At 41.1% G+C, this 20,297-nt stretch overlaps 1 protein-coding gene and 1 long non-coding RNA gene across 2 annotated transcripts in view; one reads left to right on the forward strand and one right to left on the reverse strand.

The window, feature by feature from the left end:
- Nucleotides 1–20,297, forward strand: part of CNTNAP2 (contactin associated protein 2) — a 1,035,266-nt gene that overhangs the window by 984,428 nt on the left and 30,541 nt on the right. The window lies entirely within an intron of this gene.
- LOC121671903 lies at nucleotides 438–7,350 on the reverse strand. Its single transcript, XR_006018659.1, has 3 exons — nucleotides 7,328–7,350; nucleotides 5,996–5,999; nucleotides 438–527 (listed from the first exon to the last, which is right to left on the reverse strand). It is a non-coding gene; the product is annotated as an uncharacterized LOC121671903 (long non-coding RNA).

The following is a 20,297-nucleotide window of genomic DNA, read 5'->3' on the forward strand; positions in this document are numbered from 1 at the left end:
TATAATGATACTAAGCAGATTGTAGAAAGAAATTTATTTCCTCCTAGAAGGTGTGCCTTCTTCAGTATGTTAACACTGCATCTACTTTATCAATTCAAATGCCGTTTCTCATTTTCCAGTGAAATCTTACCTGAATATTCTTCCATTCCAGATATTTTACAGTTCATGCATTTCTGTATGTATTAATTAAATATCTAATTTTCTAGTTGGGTCTCCAATTTGGATCGAATGTTTTTCCAGCTTGTTCAGTATTACCCTTTTGACAGAAAAGAATAAATTCATTCCTTGGGGAAGGGAATACTGTCTTATATATTCATTTTTTAAAAGAAAATCTTATTTTAATTATCTAATTTTCTTCTCATTGGTATCTCACAATAATCCTTTACCCCTGTTTACCCTCAGTGCATTGTTTTAAAATTGAAAGGGCATTAATAAAATCATAGAATGGCCTGAGTTAGAAGATACCTTAAAGATCCCCTAGTTCCATGCCCCCTGCCATGAGCAAGGACATCTTCCACTAGACCAGGCTGCTCAAAACTGCATACAATGTGGAACTGAAAACTTTCAGAAGTGGAACACCCACAACTTCCTTGCAACCTGTTCCAGTGTCTCACCACCCTCATTGTAAAGGATTTCTTCCTGATATCCAGTCTAAACCTATCCTCTTTCAGTTTGAAGCCATTTCCCCTTCTTCTGTCACTACAGCCCCTTGTGAAAAGTCTCTCTCCAGCTCTCTTGTAGCTCCCTTTAGGTACTGGAAGGCTGTTTTAAGGTCTCCCTGGAGCCTTTTCCTCTCTAGGCTCTTCTCAACCCGAGTTCTCTCAACCTGTCTTCATAGGAGAGGTGCTCCAGCCCTTTGAGCATCTTCATGGCCCTCCCCTGGCCCAGGTACTTCTTAAGTTGGGGGGCCCAGAGCTGGACAGATGGGGTGTTTACAAGAGTGGAGCAGAGGAGAAAAATCACATCCCTCAATCTGCTGGGCACGTGGCCTTTGATGTAACCCACCATTGGCCCATGTCTCCAGCCTATCAAAATCCCTTTGGATAGCATCCTTTCCCCCCAGCAGGTCAACTACACCACACAGCTTGGTTTTGTTGGCGAACTTGCTGAGGGTGCACTCAATCCCACTGTTTGTGTTGCCGACAAATACATTAAATGGTGCCAAGAAAAAAAATTAATCCAAGGAAGAAAAAATCAGCAGGAAATACATCTCTTCATGACATGGAGCTGTGGCATTTCTGTCTTTGTCAAGAGATTGCAGGCACTCCAAATGAAGTAGATAGTGCTCTATCTTCTCATTGTATTTTACCAGTAAGAAGCATTTCTGTTCTATGAATTTTACTTGGACAGTCGGGAAGGGGCTGGAATATTTGTACTTCACTGTTTGTCATTTCATTACCTCTTCCACTGTTTCTGCTATGTGTCTTTTTCTTTTGGTGAAATATTCATGCCAAAATCTTCTTGTATTTACATAAAGCCCTGTGTTGCCATAGGACAGCTGATCACCAGCCTGGTTTTGAGTCTTGGCAAATGTTGCTCTTCAGTAGGGCTCTGAGACCTTGTATCAGTGCTTTTTTGCAGTGGTTCACACCCTGATCAGCATTTGACATAAAAATAGAGACTGTTTCACAGTTTTACACATTCATCTACTGCTTTTATTTCTCCTTTTCCCTGCAGTACAACTGGGGCATGGCCCATGCAACAGTCTAATCCAAACCTCCATGGTTGCAGCTCTGTTTTCCACATGCAAAGCCTTTTAATCAGGCTGTTTAGGGGAATTTTAAAGGCTTCTTGAAATATCCACACAATCAGCCAGTCTCTGTCCTGAGAAACGTGTTGCAGAGACAGCATATGTTCAATAGGATGGAGACAGACAGTGCTGGAGACTCTCCTGGCAGGATTTGAAGGCAGTTGTGCATTGCATTTGTAGTGTCAACTGGAATGATGTAGTGGAAAATAAAGCAGTCTGCTAGTTTGGGGTTTGAGATCCAGAGTTTTCGAAATGGTTCAAAATAGCACAGTGCCATCTGTCTTTGCACAAACCTGCAGGGGTACCAAGGCCACAGCAGCAGCAGCAGCTTTCTGACTGACCAAAAAAACATGCAGCCCATTTGGCCTGAGCTGTGGAGGCACCACATGCAGCTTTGTAAGCATCCTTCCCTTCCAAGTTATGTTCTGCATTGTCAGTCTTGGGGATAAATTTTACCTAAATAGGATATGAAATAGTTATTTTTAATCAGTTCTTTGATAGAATAAAACTCCTGATTTTCTTAACTTCTAATCAGGGGGAACATTTCATTTCTGCACTTTTCAACATACTGCATAGATAGAGATCCCTGGAGTTCAGTTTTTCTGACTCAAGACAGGAAATGCATAAAGCAAACTCCTGGTTTACTGCCAAATATGTGTCTTTTTATGAACTATGCATCTACATTATAGATACAGTTTTGTTGGCTCTTTTATCTTCTATTTATAGAGGAAATCTGGTTTACAGTTTAAATACTAAAATCCTTTTTAAGCAGAGCAGCAAAACTGTTGTGTAAGTTGCCTGAGCAGTGTGACCTCTGCAAACATGCTCCACTCCTTGGATAGATAATTAGGCATGTCTTTCTATCAGGAGGGGCAAACTTCTCAAGACTCAGCATTCTACTGTGATGCTCAAAGCACCAGGAAGCAAGAGATTTACCTCTGATGCACTGCTACAGCACAGAGACTAAGAAGAGCAAAAGAAATTCAGTGTATTGATTTATCTTAGCTCATGAATATTATTGTCAGGCAAATAAAGTAGGAAAGTGTGTGTATATAATGAGTATCGTATTAGTCTGTTTCCTGTAACAGATGATAGCTGCTGTTTTCCTTTTATCTCTTGAAAAATCTGTTCTCTGACGTACTAATATCCATATGAGGGAAACACAGAGTGCTTGTGAAGACAAAATTGCACTGATTGATTGTTCTAAATTCAATGATTTGCAGAACAGCAAACTGAACAGGTGCTGCAGTGAGAAAACAAGTGGCTTCCTAGCAGGCAATGGTGACAAGCTGACTTTCCATTCTTGCAGCAGACTTCTGGAAGTTTGTTTTGGGGAGTAATTATTGCCATTTGGATCATCATATCTCAGTAATTAAGATCTGAATTTCCTTCTCTGTTGTATCTGTCTTTGGTATTTGCAGTACGCAGACAGTGACTACTGACGTTGTTGTTTGGGTAAAATATATCCTAAACCTCATGGAATATTTCTTGTGTTTGCTTCAGTTAATAATTGCTATTTACAATTATATCTCACTGGATGATGAATAACACATCAGCTTTCAGCCATGACAGTAATTCAGTTTTAGAGTCCTGATAGGTGCATGAGAAGTTTGAACTGAGGTCTCTCATTTGTATATACTGGAAGTACCTTGGACCTGTACTGTAAAGCCTACTGGTCTAGCAACGAGCCAGAAAATCTGAAATCCGTACAATAAAATCATGGTCATCTGTAATTGTTTTACTTTGATTATAAAGGGACAAGTTATTTTTTACATTTAGGTGGTGCCAGGTAATTCTGCTAGACAGGGAAATCGTACTTATTTCCCAAATTAAAGTGTGAGCTCTGTAAGAGCTGCCTGAGTGCACAGCTCACTCCAAACGATCACTGACCATGTGTTCAAAAGGGCATTGGCTGAAGAAATAATTTAAGTAAAATGGGAACAACCTGGTTTTAGGGTTTCTACTCATAACCTTTGCAGTCAAGAATTAAGTGGCAGTCTACTTTTTGGGGAGACAAGGAATAATCTTGCTCCCAAACAATGCAAATGCTTAACCAGCTGCCCTAGGGCTGCACTCATTTCAGAGGGACCTTCACCAAAGGCTGTGTGCAACAAAGGCATTGCCAATAGAGTGACTACCAGGCTGCCTGTCCCCCTAAGAAGAGTAGAATAATTGAAACTTTGGCAGGAAAAAGTGAGTGGAATGAATGCCCTGAGATCTGCAGTGAGATATACACAAAAGGCCTTCCTGGTCTTTTTGCTGGCACTAAGTGCCTTCCTTCAGGAGGACAAAAGAATCACCTCCTTTGCTTATGGCCTTGTCCTTCAACAACACAATCGTTTTTATGTTTGCAGTGTTCATTTTCTAACATACAGAGGAAGAGCAGGTGTTTCAACAGGAGTGACACAAACTCTTTCTACAATTGTTCCTTAACTATTCACATTTATTTGAGAGGGGATAGATGATGGAATGGAAGCACACTCCCCTCTCTCTTGCAATCATAAAAATAAACTGATTTATCACAGCCTCTGGGCCTTTTGTACCATAATCATATGCCAGCCTTCTTGTCCAGATGTTTACTCTTGAAACAAGAAAAGGAGACTGCTGCTTTTTCCCTGTTTGCTGAACTTTAAGTTAGAGTTTCTTCAGTGACTAACACACATAGTCAAGCGAGATGTATCTTTCATGTTGATGACTGGCTTAATCTCTAAAACCTAAAGCCAGGTTGGAGAGCAGGCTTGGAGGGATGGTAACATGCACATTCTCCTTATCTGGCTCAAGATTTTAGTGATTAAGTTCTTTGAAGATCTGAAACAAAATACTGGAAACCCTCCAGTTAAAATGTTTTGGCTAAATCACCATCCTTTTAAGTATTATTTAGAATGTCCACGTGCTGTAGATCAGAAAGTTTTTTTCATACTTTTTTCTCTACTATGAAGTATGTCTAATCTGCTACCAAAACTGTCCTCAGTATGCCAAGAGCAATATAGTTTCACCACATATATCAGTATTCTCACATTCACCCCCTCGTCCACAAAATTAGCCTTCAACCTACAGTTCTTGTTTTTGGAACAAGCGTGTGCTCAAAAAGAAAAAAATCAGCGACAATTTGCTCAAGATTTCCATGAGAGCATAGCTTCCAAAAGGAGCCTGCCTGACTCTGAGTTTATTATTTAGTACCAGCTCTCTTAACACCAGCACAATTGCCATAGTAAGATTGTATTTGCAAAGATGATTTACTGCTGGTCCAGCACCAGTGTTTAAAATGATTGATGAGTTTTCTTTTTTAATGTAATAAACAGTTACTGGAGGCCTATGCCACATGAGATGCAGGGAGATGTTTTCCTTAAAGATGTTTTACAACATCTTTTGTGTCTCTTTTCCTCATCCCCAGACTATCTCTCCACGTAGTAGAAAGAAATCTTGTTTTACTGAATTATCACATGGTCCTAGAGTAAAAATGCTTAATTGTCCATGGGGCTGCAGACCTCAGAAAATATGCTTCCCAGGAAAGGCTAGATCATGGATGCACAAGGACACCCCAGCTGCTGGATTGCCCTTTGGGAGAGCTTCACCCAGGTTGCAACAAACTTTGAATAAGCCTCGTTACAATACTGAGAATGACTTTTTGCGATCAGATAGCGCAGTAGTAAAGGTATTCGTCTCTATAAATATCCAAAGATTGCTCCTAATTTGTCAGGCAAGAGCTGGCTGAGATTCCAGCTCAGCATCCTACTTAATGAGCCGAGGTAAAGCATCACTGTCTGTTTTCATTCAGTGGAATGAAAAAAGATAATGTTTCTGTTTTTCCTTTGTCACTACAGAGAATGGCTTAGGTTTAAGTCTCAACTATGGTATTGTTGTGTTAACCCAGATTAACTGGGCTCTCCATGTAGCTTTTTTTTGTCCATTTTAACAATTTCCTTTTTTTTCTAACTTTCTGTACCCATAATAACAAAAAATAATGGCAATATTCTTGGGAGTTCAGTCAGTTGTGGTTTTTTATTAAATAATAGTAAATTTGCTAGGTGAACATTCTTATTTAGAGGAGATTAGTTCAAGTGACTTGTCTTGCCTCAAACCGATTATTTGGCAGTGAAAAAAAGCAATTCCAGCTCCAGTAGGCAGATGGCACTGACTGTTTTTGGTCCTGGATGGGGCCAGAGGGAGCAATCTGGAGGTGTCCTCAGAAGGGCACCTTAAAAGCGAAGCCAGTGGGCCCTTGCCCTTTGGCATCAGTTGAACTTGCCTGTCCCAAGGAGTGTGTTTGCAGAGCTTTTCTGCAAGGGTGGAGGGGCTGTATTGCTTCAAGCACTCCTCTGCAGGTGTCTTTCCATCATATTTTCATAAACAGTTGAGGCACCTTACCTCATGCATGGCACATGGAATTATAGAAGATTTGCACACATTTTCTTCAACTCCAGCCAAGCAAGCAACAAAGGTTGGTAATGAGCTAGCCAGAGACAGGCACTGATGTTCCAGTAACATGAAAGAGGTGCCAAAAATAATACTGAAAGCAAGGTTGTATTGCTCACATTCAAATGCTTGATGGAAAAGCTGAACATGCTTCTGGAACTGCAACAGAACATCAGGTGATTACAGGGTACTCATCATTTAATAATGACGGGACCATTTAGCAAAATGACTAAGCACTTGTGGTGAGTTGCAAAGATAATTCCACTCCCTTCAATTAGGGTAGCCATCAGTTTAAATATAGGTTTCAGAGGGAGTGAGAGGGAACCTAGCTAAATAGTGTCACAAAACTCTAAGGCTTGTACTGAAGCATAACAGAACTGTGCAAATTGGAACAGGAACCACAATGTAACACAAAGTACTTCCCTGGGTTGCTTCTTCCAACAGTTAGTCTGCTACACCTTCAAAAATTGCAGTTATTTCCATAATGTGTTTGGCTTTTGCTGACAGACACCAATTTTTGCTATGCCTTTCTTGGCTTGGTTAAAGAGCTCTTTGTACCTTCTTAGGTACCTTCTCAGCTTCTAAGCTTATGATCCCTGACTTGCTTCCACTAAACACATGCTTTATTGATATTCTGGATTCTAACTTAATTAATTCAACTTGCCATGAAGACACAGGCACCTTTCCAAAATACAGTTATATAGCTTGATGAAACTTGTACTTGAAATCTGAAATTTGAAATTTATTTAAGGAAACATTTTTAGCTGTTAATTTATTTGAAGAGTTCATGTGTTTACTTAATAATTTTTTTCATTTATTTGCTACTTACAGATTTCTACAATATTTCTTCCACTGCTTTTATGAAAAGTGATATCAGGCTTATTATCCAATAGCTAATCATATGATTTTTTAACCAATTTTCAGTTTTCCTGGAAGGACCTAAGGAATCTTCCAGCCTTCTGTAACTTCTCTAGTGCTTAAAGATCTGTGGAATGCTGTAGGAAGGTAATCTCTTCAGTTTACGCCCAGGAGTTCTTAGAGAACCAAATAAGCACAGACTTAGGGAATCATAGAATGGCCTGGGTTGGAAGGGGTCTTAAAGATCATCTAGGTCCAGCATGCCTCCTGTGGGCAGGGACTTCTTGCACTAGACCAGGTTACTCAGAGCCCCATCCAACCTGGCCCTAAATACTTCCAGAGGTGGGCCACCCACAACTTCTCTGCCAACCTGTCTCAGTGCCTCAGCACCCTCACAGTAAAGAATTTCATTCTAATACTTAATCAAAACCTACTGTCTATCAGTTTGAATCCATTCCCCCTTGTCCCATCACTACATGCCCTTGTAAAAAGTCTCTCTCCATCTTTCTTGTGGGCTCCCTTCAGGCACTGGAAGGCCACAATTAGGTCACCCCAAAACCTTCTCTTTTCCAAGCTGAACAAACCCATTTCCCTCAGCCTTTCCTTGCAGGAGAGGTGTTCCATCCCACTCATCATGCTAGTGGCGTTCCTCTGGTCCATGTCCTTCCTGTGCTGGGGACCCCAGAGCTGGATGCAGCACTGCAGGTGGGGTCTCACCAGAGCAGAGCAGAGGGGCAGAATCCCCTCCCTCACCCTGCTGGCCACGCTGCTTTGGATGCAGCCCAGGACACATTTGGCTCTCTGGGCTGTGAGTGCACAGTGCTGGCTCATGTCCAGCCTCTCATCCACCAGCACCCCCAAGTCCTTCTGGGCAGGGCTGCTCTCGATCTGCTCATCCCCCAGACTGTGTTGGTACTGGGGGCTGTCCCAACCCAGGTGCAGCACCTTGCACTTGGTCTTGTTAAACCTCATGAGATTCCTAAGGGCACAGTTCTTGAGCTAGTCCAGGTGCCTCTGGATGGCATCCTGTCCTTCAGGTGTGTCAACTGCACCACTCAGCTTATATCATCTGCAAATTTTCTGAAGATGATGATCCATTAATTTATGTCATTAAGATGTTAAATAGCACTAGTTCCAATTATCATCCCTTGATGTAAGGTTTTGATTTTACTTGGAGTTTTTTTTCTGATTGAAAGGAATTGTCACATCCTCGTACGATACAAGCATGAAGTGTGGAACCTTGTTCTTTGAGATACCTATCCTTTAACATCCACTTCCACCCACTGAGTTCTTCCTTTCTCTCCTCCCTCTTGCTTATGTTCATTATTTCCCTCAGCTTTGACCAGATAGCCTTTTTAAAGCACATACATCACATATTGAACATAATCAGGTTATGATTGTTGGTCCCTAGGCAACCACCATCTTCCAGGCCAGTGATTAAGTCTTTTTCTCATCATAATGAAGTCCAAACTAATTACTGTATGTCATAGTCGGTAAAATTTTTAGGAAAAAAAGTCAATAATCTAATGATGCCCTACTACTGGCTGCATGAGATACCAGCACAAGCATCCCAAATGGAAGTCTCTAGGAAATGAGAATGAGGGCATTTTTTTCACACACAGCAGACATGCCTATCACCCCCATTTTCATTAACTTTATTAGCATGCATGTTGGGACACCTACTTTTAAGATCGTGCTGGTTTATGTTAATCACCAACAGAAATCCACTGGTGATGTGTGCCTTCCCTACCAAGCTGTCCTCAGCATTCTGTAATTAACATTCCTGTCAAGCAAATTGTCTCTCAAGAATGTAATTAAAAGTGAGAATTTTCCATTCCCTTTGTTTATATCTCAGATTCAGAGCTTATGAATACAGGCAATTAAAAACTGATTCTGTCAGGGTCTTTCTCAGCTAAATTATAATTTTTTACTTCCAAAAGGTGGAATAAATACCCTGAACTGAATTCTGTTCCTCTGCAGCTAAACTGCTTCTAGTATTTGGGCCAGCTCATTTAAATGTAGTCTGAATATCTCTAAATTGCAGATTGCCATGCTGAGAGACCTTTCAGCTCTCTGCTGAGTTCTGAGTGCCTTCACTACCCAAGGCTGAACTATTGCTCACACAAATTGTATATTGTCTCTACTAGAATTATTACAAATAACCGTTCACCACTTAGAGAGTCCTCATCTACTGGGGTTATTTTCCTTTATAAAAATTAGCAAGTTCGTGCATTCCTTGTGGGGACTGAGGTAGCTCTCTGAGTTTTCTGTGTGAAATACTAAAACAGAACAGGACATTGTGTGCCTGTGCAGAGCAGGACCCAGTTTTATTACATCAAACCTGGCTTGGTTCAGAACAACCATAATAATGGACCTCAGTAAAATGGCAATGACAGCTGGTTTACAGGTCTCAGATTGCATCCTCCAAAGAAATACATAGATTGTATGTGCAGTAAATGCCAGTTTTGTTCAATAAAGCCCTCCATTTTTCAATGTTGTCATGTAATAAATCCAAATAGGAAAAAGCCCCTCAGCCAAGCTGCTGCTATTTTCTCTCTGAGTTTCTACTCAAGAGCTGAGCATCATGGAATTTTAAATATATGGACATGTTATGGTCATTTAGTGAGGAAAGAACCTGCTGGTCCATGTTGTGGTGTTAATGAAATGCTATGGCAAATACTGCTCAAGACACATCCTTACTGACACAGCACAAATAAGAGGGGAGGGGAACAGATAAAATTGAAGAGGCTCCTTTTACAAAATGCTTATAAATTATAATTCACACTTGAAACTGTGCTGTAAATGAGCATTCCCCTTTTAACACACAGGAAAAGACAGAACCAAAAAAAACCCACCAAGAATATGTAAGATACAATACTGTGTCTCTGGAAATATGGAGAGGAGAAACTACTGTTTTCTTCTGGAATATATCTAAAAAATATTCTGTCTAAACTATTTCAGATACTCTGGCTGTTTCTCTAGCAGTAAGTAATAAATGATTCAGCCATGGCTTTGTGAAACTTTTGCTGTTTTGGACAATATAGAAATACCCAGGACACGGACAAGATCCTGAAATTGAAATTGTGTGTTAAACTGATGTGACTAACTGTGATGCCATGCTAGTTGAACACAGGTCTTAGATGACGTCCTGCTGAAGAGTACTATTATCTCTTGTTTTACTTCTGGAGTGACAACTTGAAGGACTTGTATCTGAGACTCTGGTCCTACATTTCCTCCATTCGGGTTCCTTGAAGATCAATTATTCCCATTATGGCCTATTTCTGGTAAAGTGCTAATTTTTTTTTCTTTACTCACTCACTTCTGGCTCCTCACTGGCGAGAAAGCTGAGCAAGCCCCATCTGCCCCCTTGCCAGTGCGTTTTGTTGGCTGTAGTGATACTTTTGGCCTGAGTCAGTGCTGGCAGCCTCCTTCCCCCCAAGCCATGCAGCATCTGCTTCCGAACTGGGGTTCATAGCATCGAGATGAGCAGCAGATAACAATGGCCAAGCCCAGCCATTCCAAGTGAGCTGTAGCCTACATTGTTGTTGACTCTTCAGGGTTCATGTCAATCCCAAAATTGTATCTGCTTCTTCTGCCTTTCCCCCCCTCCCTCCAGCACATGGGTCCCTCTCTCCATTGGGTAGCATGCGTGATGGAGCAGGGATGGAGGTGCAGCTGGGAGAGGAGGTGAGTGGAGCTGGGAGAGGAGGAGAGAGCAAGGAGACACTTGTGAGACTGAGTGGAGAGAAGGAAGAGGTGGTCTCATAATGTCTGTGTTAGCTGGATAATAGGTATAGATGAATAATAGGTGGTCTCATAGTCTCTGTGTCAATAGATGGGTTTCAACCCCTTCTTTTTCCAGTGCCCTGTAGGCAGGATGCTGAGTCTCCCTTCTGCCATCTGAAAAGAGCAACTGAAGTCATCTCACTCTTCTATGAGAGTAAATTAAAAGCAAAAATATTTTTGAACTGTGCCTTTCAAAACGTATCAAAATAACGACCTTCAGCTACATTTTCCCTGTTTAACATCGCCGGCTCTTGATGCTGAGCAGCATCTTGTAGCGAGACGGGCGCTTGGAGGCCCGGGACGCCCCGCCGCCCCCGCCCACTCCCCCTGTGGATCCAGTCCGTGTATTCCCGCCCGCAGCACTCAGGCCGGGAGGCTGCGCTGGGCTCCGCTCCGCGTTTTCCGCCCGCTCCCTCCGAGCCGCGCCGTGCGGGGCCGCTCCGCCGCTGCCCCGCAGCTCCCGGCCGGGACGCACGGAGTGCCCGGCGGGCAGGGCCGGCGGAGAGCGCAGGTAGCCAGCGGGCGGAGCGGGCGGGAGGCTCGTCCTGCTGGGTGGGGGCTTGGGGCGCTCGTGGCATGGGCTGGCGCCGGTTCGCAGCCCGCAGGGGGCGGCGGGAGGGACGCGTCCCGCAGCAGCGTGTGCCGGGAGCCGGCCCGGAGCCGCCTGCAGACCAGGTGAGCGCACCTCTGGGGCCAGAACAAAGCTGCGAGGCGTGCCCGAGGTGCCCGTCTGGGGTTTGGGGATTGCCGACCTTGTCTTACACGCTTCATGTCTGCGTGGGGTTCCGCTTGATCGGAGGCTGGGGGGGATAAGAGAGGGCTCGAAGGGACGAAGAAGGGCAATCTGATCTAGATCGTCTTCTGGCGCTGGTGCTGCGATCCACCTGTAAGTTTCTGCCTATTTTTTATGCGAACTGGTTGTAAAAGAAGCAAGTTAATAAGCAGTCCTGTGTTAGACATGTCTGCTGCCTGATCCAGCCGATGCGACACGGAGTGTTTAGTCACGTACAACATTGAAGGAAATTAAGCAAATGACAGTATTTTTATCAGTATAGCATCTTGAACTTAATGTCTTATTTTAATGTATTTCTCTGCTAGAGCAAGCATAACAAGATCATAGAATTCCAATATTTTTATATTTATTTTTATTGCAGGTTGACCAAAGGTTTCCCTATCCCTCTAAAGAAATCCATTACGTTAGGGATGAGAAACACCAAAAGCTCTTCTTTAGGATTTGGGTGGGAGCAAATGCTACAGCTGTTAACAAAGCCATTATACTGCAAATGGCGTTGTGTCCTCAGCTACTACTCCAGCATATCATTCCGTGCTTGGATACAATGTAATAATAATGATAAAGCATATTGATACTGCACAGTGTGATTTAGGCCAGCTAGAAATGTTCGGTTTACGCCATCTGATGAGATGCACAGATAGTCACTGAGTTAGTCCTTGCATGTTGTCTCGTCCAGTTCATCCATCATCGCTCCACACACCCAGCTCTATCTTTCTGCCAGAATGTCTTTTATCATTATCTACCAGATAATACTGTGGTAAAGCAGATCATAGAAATTGAAAAAGCTATGTACACTGAGCATGCCTGGCATGTAATATTCTGTATGTGATTTGAAAAGCACTAAAGGTCCAGTTTAGCTATACATATTCCTGACTGTTTCTCATGGAAATTTGTTGGCTGGCATCAAACTGCACCTATTTCTGTCATCTCCAGTGTATTTATTGAATGAGGGAGCATTTTTGGTTTCCAGATCGTAGTGTAATGCTTTTACATTTCATTCTTTATGAAATCATAATATCCACTGCCTAAAGGTGGAGAGGGTCTTACGCTGAGCTTTGACACTAACTGAAGTGCATTAGGGTTTCTTTTAAACCAAAGATTGAGAGCTCTCTTTTTAGTTTATATATTTTGTCCACCCAAATTTTGATACAATACAGTCCTGTAATGGTGGACGTGTGCAGTGGTTTTCACAAAACAAGAAGTTGAGACCCTCGATTACCTTTGCCAGGCTGCAGCCTTAAAATGAGCTGCAGGAGGTTACTTGTCCCAGAGTGAGTAGTTCAGCCCTAGAACGCCCTGGTGTGGGATGCTGTGAAGGTCAGCAGCGTTAATGGTTTCAGAAAAGATTGGGTACATTCACGGGAGACAGTTCTGCTGGTGGCTAAATATAAAAGGCAAGGTGCAACTTTCATCCGAGAAAGGTTTAAAGCCCATGTTTATGGGAAGCCGAAAAGGTGTTCTGGGAGAGGATCGTTTTACATGCCCCATGCTGTTACACTACTTGTGAATCAGCTATTATCAGCCACTTTTCATTTCTGAAAGAGAACAATGAACTAGATAAGTCATTGATCTATCTAATGTGGCTGTTAAATTTTTATGATAATCTGTGCATCAAACAGTAATACTTTGCGGAAGTGAATTTATTGCACGTAAGCATGTTCCAGCAGAGGAAATACAAAAGTGGATTTCATACTTGTAACAAAGAAAAGAGGCACATAATAGAGATTGTTCAAATATAAGTTGTTCAGCTTCAAATTGTGAAGCATACAATACTGGAAAAAACCCCAACCATGAAAGAAATTGCTTCTAAGAAATTAAATTGATTCTTTTCCCCTGCACTGTCCTACATGATTTTTTAACTACTGTATTTTTAGAATTGTTAAAATAAGTGATGGTGTTCAGTACTACAGCTAGGTTGGTGTTGTCTATACAAAAAAGTGGGTGTTTTGATCTGAGAAAAATTAAATAGCAAATCAAGAAGTAAAGCAAACAGAAGGAAAATGTTGGAAGAAAAAATTACCTACTAAGTTATAGCATTCTTATCCTTGCTGTCATTCTGCTTTTCATTTGCTTGCTATTTTCAGGCTTTTGATAACTGAATTAAAATTGCCACTACTTTGAAACATCTTTTCTTAATATGGCAGTGTGTATATCTTCTGAAAAATGCCAGTTCCAGAAAAAAATTTCTATTTATATATTACTTTGGATTGAAATCCAACATTGTAGGTGAAATGGCAATGGATTTCTTTAAAATTAAATGAGAAAAACTATGTGAAACAGCTAAAGAAGTTTTATCTTTGTGATACTAAGATCCCCAAAAGTGATTTCTTAACAGATTACATATACTTTACCTTTTTAATTATTAAAAAAAAAAGAAAAAGAAATGTCAACAACTTTTATGAATATGTAAGGTTAATATGAGGCATAAATAGTATATGAACAAAAATAATATCCTACTGAAAAACTATTTTCTAGTTTTAGTTGCATACCATTGACCTTCCTCAAATCTTCTTATTCTAGCTTTTTTACCATCTCCAAGTGAGACTAAGGTAAGCAAGGGAGGAGTGAGGCAAGAGAGGGAATTTCAGCCTATCCACTCTGATGACACTGCAGTTTTACTCAGATATTTAAGGCTAGTGATGTAGAATGCAAAGTATATTATGAGGTCATTTGCAGGTAGTCATAGGAGAATACCCATTAAAATGCAAAGTAGCATCAGCCAGAAATTACGTAGTTTTAATAGAGTTCTAACAAAAGCACAGTATAACTAAATGCACTGGACTTTGGCCAAGACACATTACATTTGACTACAGGCTGCAAAAGACTTATTTGATTATTTATTTACTTTCTGGCCTGAAAAGAATTTTCTATGTTATGTTGCAGCCAGCTTCCGTAAGACATACAAGCACATTTAGACAAATAATATGAATAAAACTGCATATTTCTTTTGCATAGTAATGCAAAATGTATGTGTTTTATATAATTCTCTAAGGGTTATGAAGGATGCTGTCAAGGTTATTTATCATGATCATAAATTAGAATGGGCTTATAAATCCTGCTGAAATACAGTGTAGCAGCTAATTCTGGGGGTGTTCTGTCTGTAGTAACAACCCTTTCCTTCATAGTGATATCTATGATGACAGAATTATTTAGTTACTTTGTCAGTCATTTAAATTTGTTGTTAGTATTTTTTTAAGAAATTTTGTCTGTATAATTTTTTCTCCTCCCCCATCATCCACTTCCTCTCACTGTCTAGACCCTGCCTACAGAAAAAAAAGCAGATGAAACATTTAATTCTTTGTTGTGGATGAAACACCTGGCAGTGGGTCTCATGTTGCCCTCAACCCATGATCTGATTGCTCTTGCTTCATGTCAAAACAAGAGAGGATGGGGTAGAAAAAGAAAATTGTTCTTGAAGCGAACTGTCAGATACTTCTTATGCAGTTTTGCCTTGAGAACTGCTGATTTCTGCAGCTTGGTGGGTTACACCCATGTGTGCTGAGCACTTCGCTTCTCAACAAAAAGATTTGCATCAGCTCTCAGGAGCGTTTTCAGCCAAAGTATGTGGTGCAGCCTGAGTGAACAATATTAGTGTTCTCTTCTGTCAGCTCAGGTCATCATCTGGGTGAGTGACCTTTCTTCTTAACTCTCCCTACATTTGGGGCTCCTCCTTCAAACAGCAGGCTGGGCTTTTTGCCTCTGGTCCCCAAGGAGAATGATTAGTGCCTTAGAGGAGAATAGAATGCTGCAGAAATTTATGAAATTACTGTGTTGCTTTCACAGTTGGTTATAAAGGGTAATGTACAGATTGCTATCTCCTTCCACAAAACCAGTGGGAATTTTGGTCCCGTTGGCACAGAGTTAATCGTTTGCTCCCACTGAGATTCTGGCCCCAGCTGAACACTTCACAGCAGCCACTCTTAGTGGGAACATTTGAAAACTTCTGCCCAATTCAAGACCTTGAGCTGATATCTGCATGCTGGGTATCTTTCACTGGCAACAAAGGATCTCTAGAAACTTAGTATTTCTTCTCTTTTTCCCTGATTTTGTGTTGTTCTATTACCCTTGAGAGAACTTTCCTTTCTGTCTACGTAAATGTGCCATACAATCTGTGTCTCCATTAGTCACCTTGCCAAAGTCATGAGAAGTTTGAAGCATATTTTTAAAAAAACTATTTCATTTTATTTTCATATTTAAAAGCAATGCCCATACCTTTTTTACTTAGATCTCAAAACACCTTGAGAGAGACCTCAACTACAAGGTCAGGAGAATTCTTCGTGTCCTACTAAGAGGGGGAGACAGAGTTTGGCATGAATATCTGAAGTGGCTTACTCAAGGTTATACAGCAAGTCAGTAGCAAAATGTGAAAAAATTACTTGTTTCCTTGAAAGAATGATGTTCAGTTTAACTCTTGGCCTTACTTTTGTGGCATTTAAATGCAATTACTAAGAACCTTGCACCAGTTAATTCCCTTTTTGTTAAAAAGCAGTGTGAATTTCTTAATAATAACTGTTGGCTAACACATGAAATTTTAAAATGGAAAATTCCAGGAAATCATACATCCAGTATAAAATCTTGAAACATTCAGTAATTATATCATCAGTACGAAAGAGCAGAAAAAAAAATCCAGTTTGTTCTCAAACTCTACATTTGTGGCCATGTGAAAACAGGCTGCTGTCAAATAACATCTCCATTTCATAGCATTCTTCACAGTGCCTTTTTTGACAGAGGAGCTGCAGTCCAGCACTAGTCTTTATTATTCCTGCAATAATGGGACTCTGATAGGAGTGTATTTCATGTCAGTGATTTACTGTCTCCATTACAGCATGACCCGAAAGCCGTAACTCCTCTGCCAGGGGCTGGGGTTTGGAAGTGTTCCAGAGCTGCAGCACAGCTTCCAGGCCAGCTCAGATTCTCTAATCCTGTGTGGTTTTTACCCAGTTCAATCATTTTTAGCTTGTGCAGGAAGTATTAGAAATGTTTCATAAAGGAATGGCCTTTGTTTGGGCAATTCTAATAAAGCCACTGTTACAGCTAAAATGTGCACTGAGCTGTTACAGTCTTCATAAGTAATTTTTCACTTGCTTGTACCATAGGTGGAAAGGCCATTTCTCAAGTGCCAGACAGCAAATGAAAGCACCACGCATTCATTTTCTGTGCAACACTGTAGGTTGGCACTGCTGGGTTAATGTTAAATCCTTCCGTTTCTGGCACAGTGTTTCATAGACCATAAATGGCATCTCCTCTGTGTTTCAGTGCATGGTCAGTGAGGTCGTCAGTCTACATATAAACTGTCGAAACAAAATTATTCCATGCAATATAGAACATCTTATAAAAGGAAATCAGAAAAGTTACAACGAGTAACGCAAAGTTACAAAGAAAAAGTTAAAATAGCCACAGAAGGTTCATGCCATAGGATAGGGCCATACTGTGAGTGGCACTTGAAGGCTCTGGAAAGCAATGAGTTGTAGGCATATCTGGAGGCATCTGACTTCAGGGTCTGATCATGGTTGCAGGGTGAAGGGGATGGATGAGTCTCTCATGACACTTGCCAGAAGAGGGAATGACAGGATGGCTTTCCCAATCCACCCGCAGCTTTGCTGTATTAACTTGATGGGAAGGGGACAGGTGGGGGGGCACCTGGATACCCCCTGGCCCTTGCAGACCTGTGAACTAAAAAAAGTGTGTCTGCTGCTCAGGATTTTAATTTTTGCATGAAGAGCACTTGGTAGCCATTTGCACTTGGGACTTGTGAAGATCAAATGCCCATTTTCAGGGGCTGCTTACCCCTTTGCTACCCCCAGTATCTCTTGAGCATGTTCTCCACAAATGAGCATCTTGTTCCACTGGTACGAGTGTCCAGAAAGCAGCAGGCGCTAGCTCAGTTTTGAGTGATGGACAAACTAGAGTCCCTATTGTTTTATACTCAGTTTGTACCACTTACTGAATTTTACTTCAGAGACTGAAATTAAAAGCCAGGAAAGTTTGAGGGCCATGAAAAGTCTTTACAGTAGCTCAGTTCAGTCCCCATACATGTCTTGAGGTTTTAAATTAAGTACAGCTCATTAAACATAGTTGTGAGAGTTTAGCTTCTTTGCTTTGTACTGTGAGTATTTAGCATCTCTAAAATCACACATTATCTACACAGTTAAGTGGTATTAGTATGCTTTTTTTGTATATAGAAATTGCTGATCTTAGGACAGAGGAGGTACAAAACAGCCAGTAAGCAAACAGCTGATCCATCTCCACATTGGAGGATGTTCACAAGAAGACCCAGGTGGTGTGTCAGAATGTCATTTTCCCATTCCCTGAGTGTTATGCCTCTTTTGGATGTGTAGTAACTGCTCCCGATGTTTTTAGGCCTGTGTCTTTGGTGTAGCAGGTATATGGCACCCCAGATAGGTTCTCCCTATGACTGGGATTCAAACTAATTAATTTATTCAGTTGTGTATTTTACACCATGCCAATTCTCAAGTATTGGCATGTGCTACTGTTTGATGTTGCACTGAACGGCTCATCTAGGCTTCAAGTAAGTGAAACTGCTTTAGTAATCTCTGTGGACTGTGCATTCCTGAAATCAATAGCTTCCTCTCAGCGGAGTTTAAACTGCTTTCTATTATGTGGAGCCTGACGCCATAACAGAGAGATGCTTGAGATGCTGATTGAGCTGCTCTTTGAGCAGCCGGTGACATAGCAAGGTACTTTTCTGAGTTCAGGGGACAAGGGGGCACAAGATACTTTATTTCTAGGAGAAAATCTATTGCTAAGATTGACCCAAAAGCAATTAGTGGTTCATTTAATTGAATTGGTGAATCCACCTGTGCAGTCTATTAAAATATTATACAGTTTAGGTCAAATTTTGTACCCCTAGAGGAAGGGATGTAGAGATTGATAATGGATTCCCTTCTGTCTACCCACTGAGTGGATGCTTGATCTTAAGTGAAATAGCAGATCATCCTGGTACTTCAGTCAGAAATACCACCATATGACAAAGCTGAACTTCTCCCACTGCTGATGTGGCCCCTTGCTTTCCAAAATCATTAAGCTCTTGTATTTCTGAGTGTAAATGGGCACATATAAACAGGTCATTGTCCTAAATCCAAACAGCTAGATTTTTCACCATTTTCAAAACTCAAATGATGTCTTGTGTAAATTGTGTAAGAAGTAGTCTTTTCAGCAAATTGAACTGAAAAGGGCTTTGTGTGTGCTTCTGAGACTTTATTTTGTTTAAAAAGTATCTTCTGTCAGGACTAAAATCACACCAGTATATAGAGCTTTATTTCTCCCTACCCCTCGAAGGGCAGAGCTTTCCCACTACCAACACAGAAAGAAGAGCTAGATGGCAGTAACATTTACCAAGAGCCTTGCTGAACTAGAATAGGTACCCTTAGTTATGCCTTATTTCTACTTTGAAAGGCTCCACTGGAAAACTCCGAGGGAATTCGTAAGAGGATATTTATTACATACACTGTAGTACATACCCACAAACTGTACTTCAAGTTCTGTTACATTTCCTTCCTAATGGAACATAATTTACTATAAATAGATGTCTTGATCTCTGTATGTCAGGAACACTGTTCAAGGTTCAGAATTTATTGTAACTTTCTATATTGATATGCCTTTGAGAGCCCATCAAGAAAAAAAATGCCCAGATCAGCTACATAGCGAGAAGGTATTGAGCAAAGATGCTCAGCACATACTTTTAATAAAAATGTGTTTTGTAGGTTTACTTCCCTCGTGGCTGGTTCTCCCTCCTCTCCCACGTTCGGAGGTCCATGTGTAACACATTCCAAGGCCATCTTTCCACTTGTGGCACAGCAATGCTGGTGTGGCACAGTACTATGCTGGATTGCACAGCTTTTTGCTGCAGAGCCTTGTGTACCTGTGAGACATTCTAGGATCCTCACACAGGGAACTTTGCATAAATAGAAAGCAGTTCTTCATCTATGCAAAACCTGCTCAGAGCTTTGGGACCAAACACATCTTCTTTGTTTTCTGCTACATCAGGCTGTCGGTTTTTTCTTGTCTTTCTAAGTGATGCTACAAGAATGTATAAAAAATAGATGGTAGAATTAAGTGGGGCCAGACCTCTCCAGCAGTGCACTAACTTCTTGTGCTGTTAGAAGCTCTATGGCCCTTTGAGCTGCTTTATAAATGTTTCACTGGTAGATATGGGAAGTAGAAAAGGGAGAGAAAGAGAAGATAAAAAAGTGTATTTGGCGATGTAGCTCATCAGATGCATGCTGACTAGGTCAGCTTGGGTAATAATCTGAATCAAAGTGTTTATTGGTTTCTCTTGTAATAGTGCCTAGGCAGGAGCCACAACTCTGCACTTGCAGGTAGTGTAGTAAGGGCAAAAAGGCTTAAAAAACAGACAACCTAATTACACTGATTAGAATTGCTGTGTGCTACTTACACATTTGTTACTTGTGTGCTGGTCTGGCCACAGTTTTTACCTCAATGTTATTTATTTTTGCTTATTTTCTTCTAGATTTATAGAATAATCAATTTCAGCTTGTTGGGTACTCATTAATGGTGCCTTGTGTCACAGATGAGATTATTTTAGTTGGTGAGAGACGAGCGTTAATAATGCCAAGGTTGTGGGTTGATCCCCATATGGGCTTTTCACGTAAGAGTTGGACCCAATGATCCTTGTGGGTCTCTTCCAACTCAGAATATTCTGTGATTCTGTGA

This window comes from Corvus kubaryi, unplaced genomic scaffold, assembly GCF_017639235.1.
Source record: "Corvus kubaryi isolate FWS band 111438036 unplaced genomic scaffold, C.kubaryi_AGA036_p1.0 37398, whole genome shotgun sequence".
NCBI lineage: Eukaryota > Metazoa > Chordata > Aves > Passeriformes > Corvidae > Corvus > Corvus kubaryi.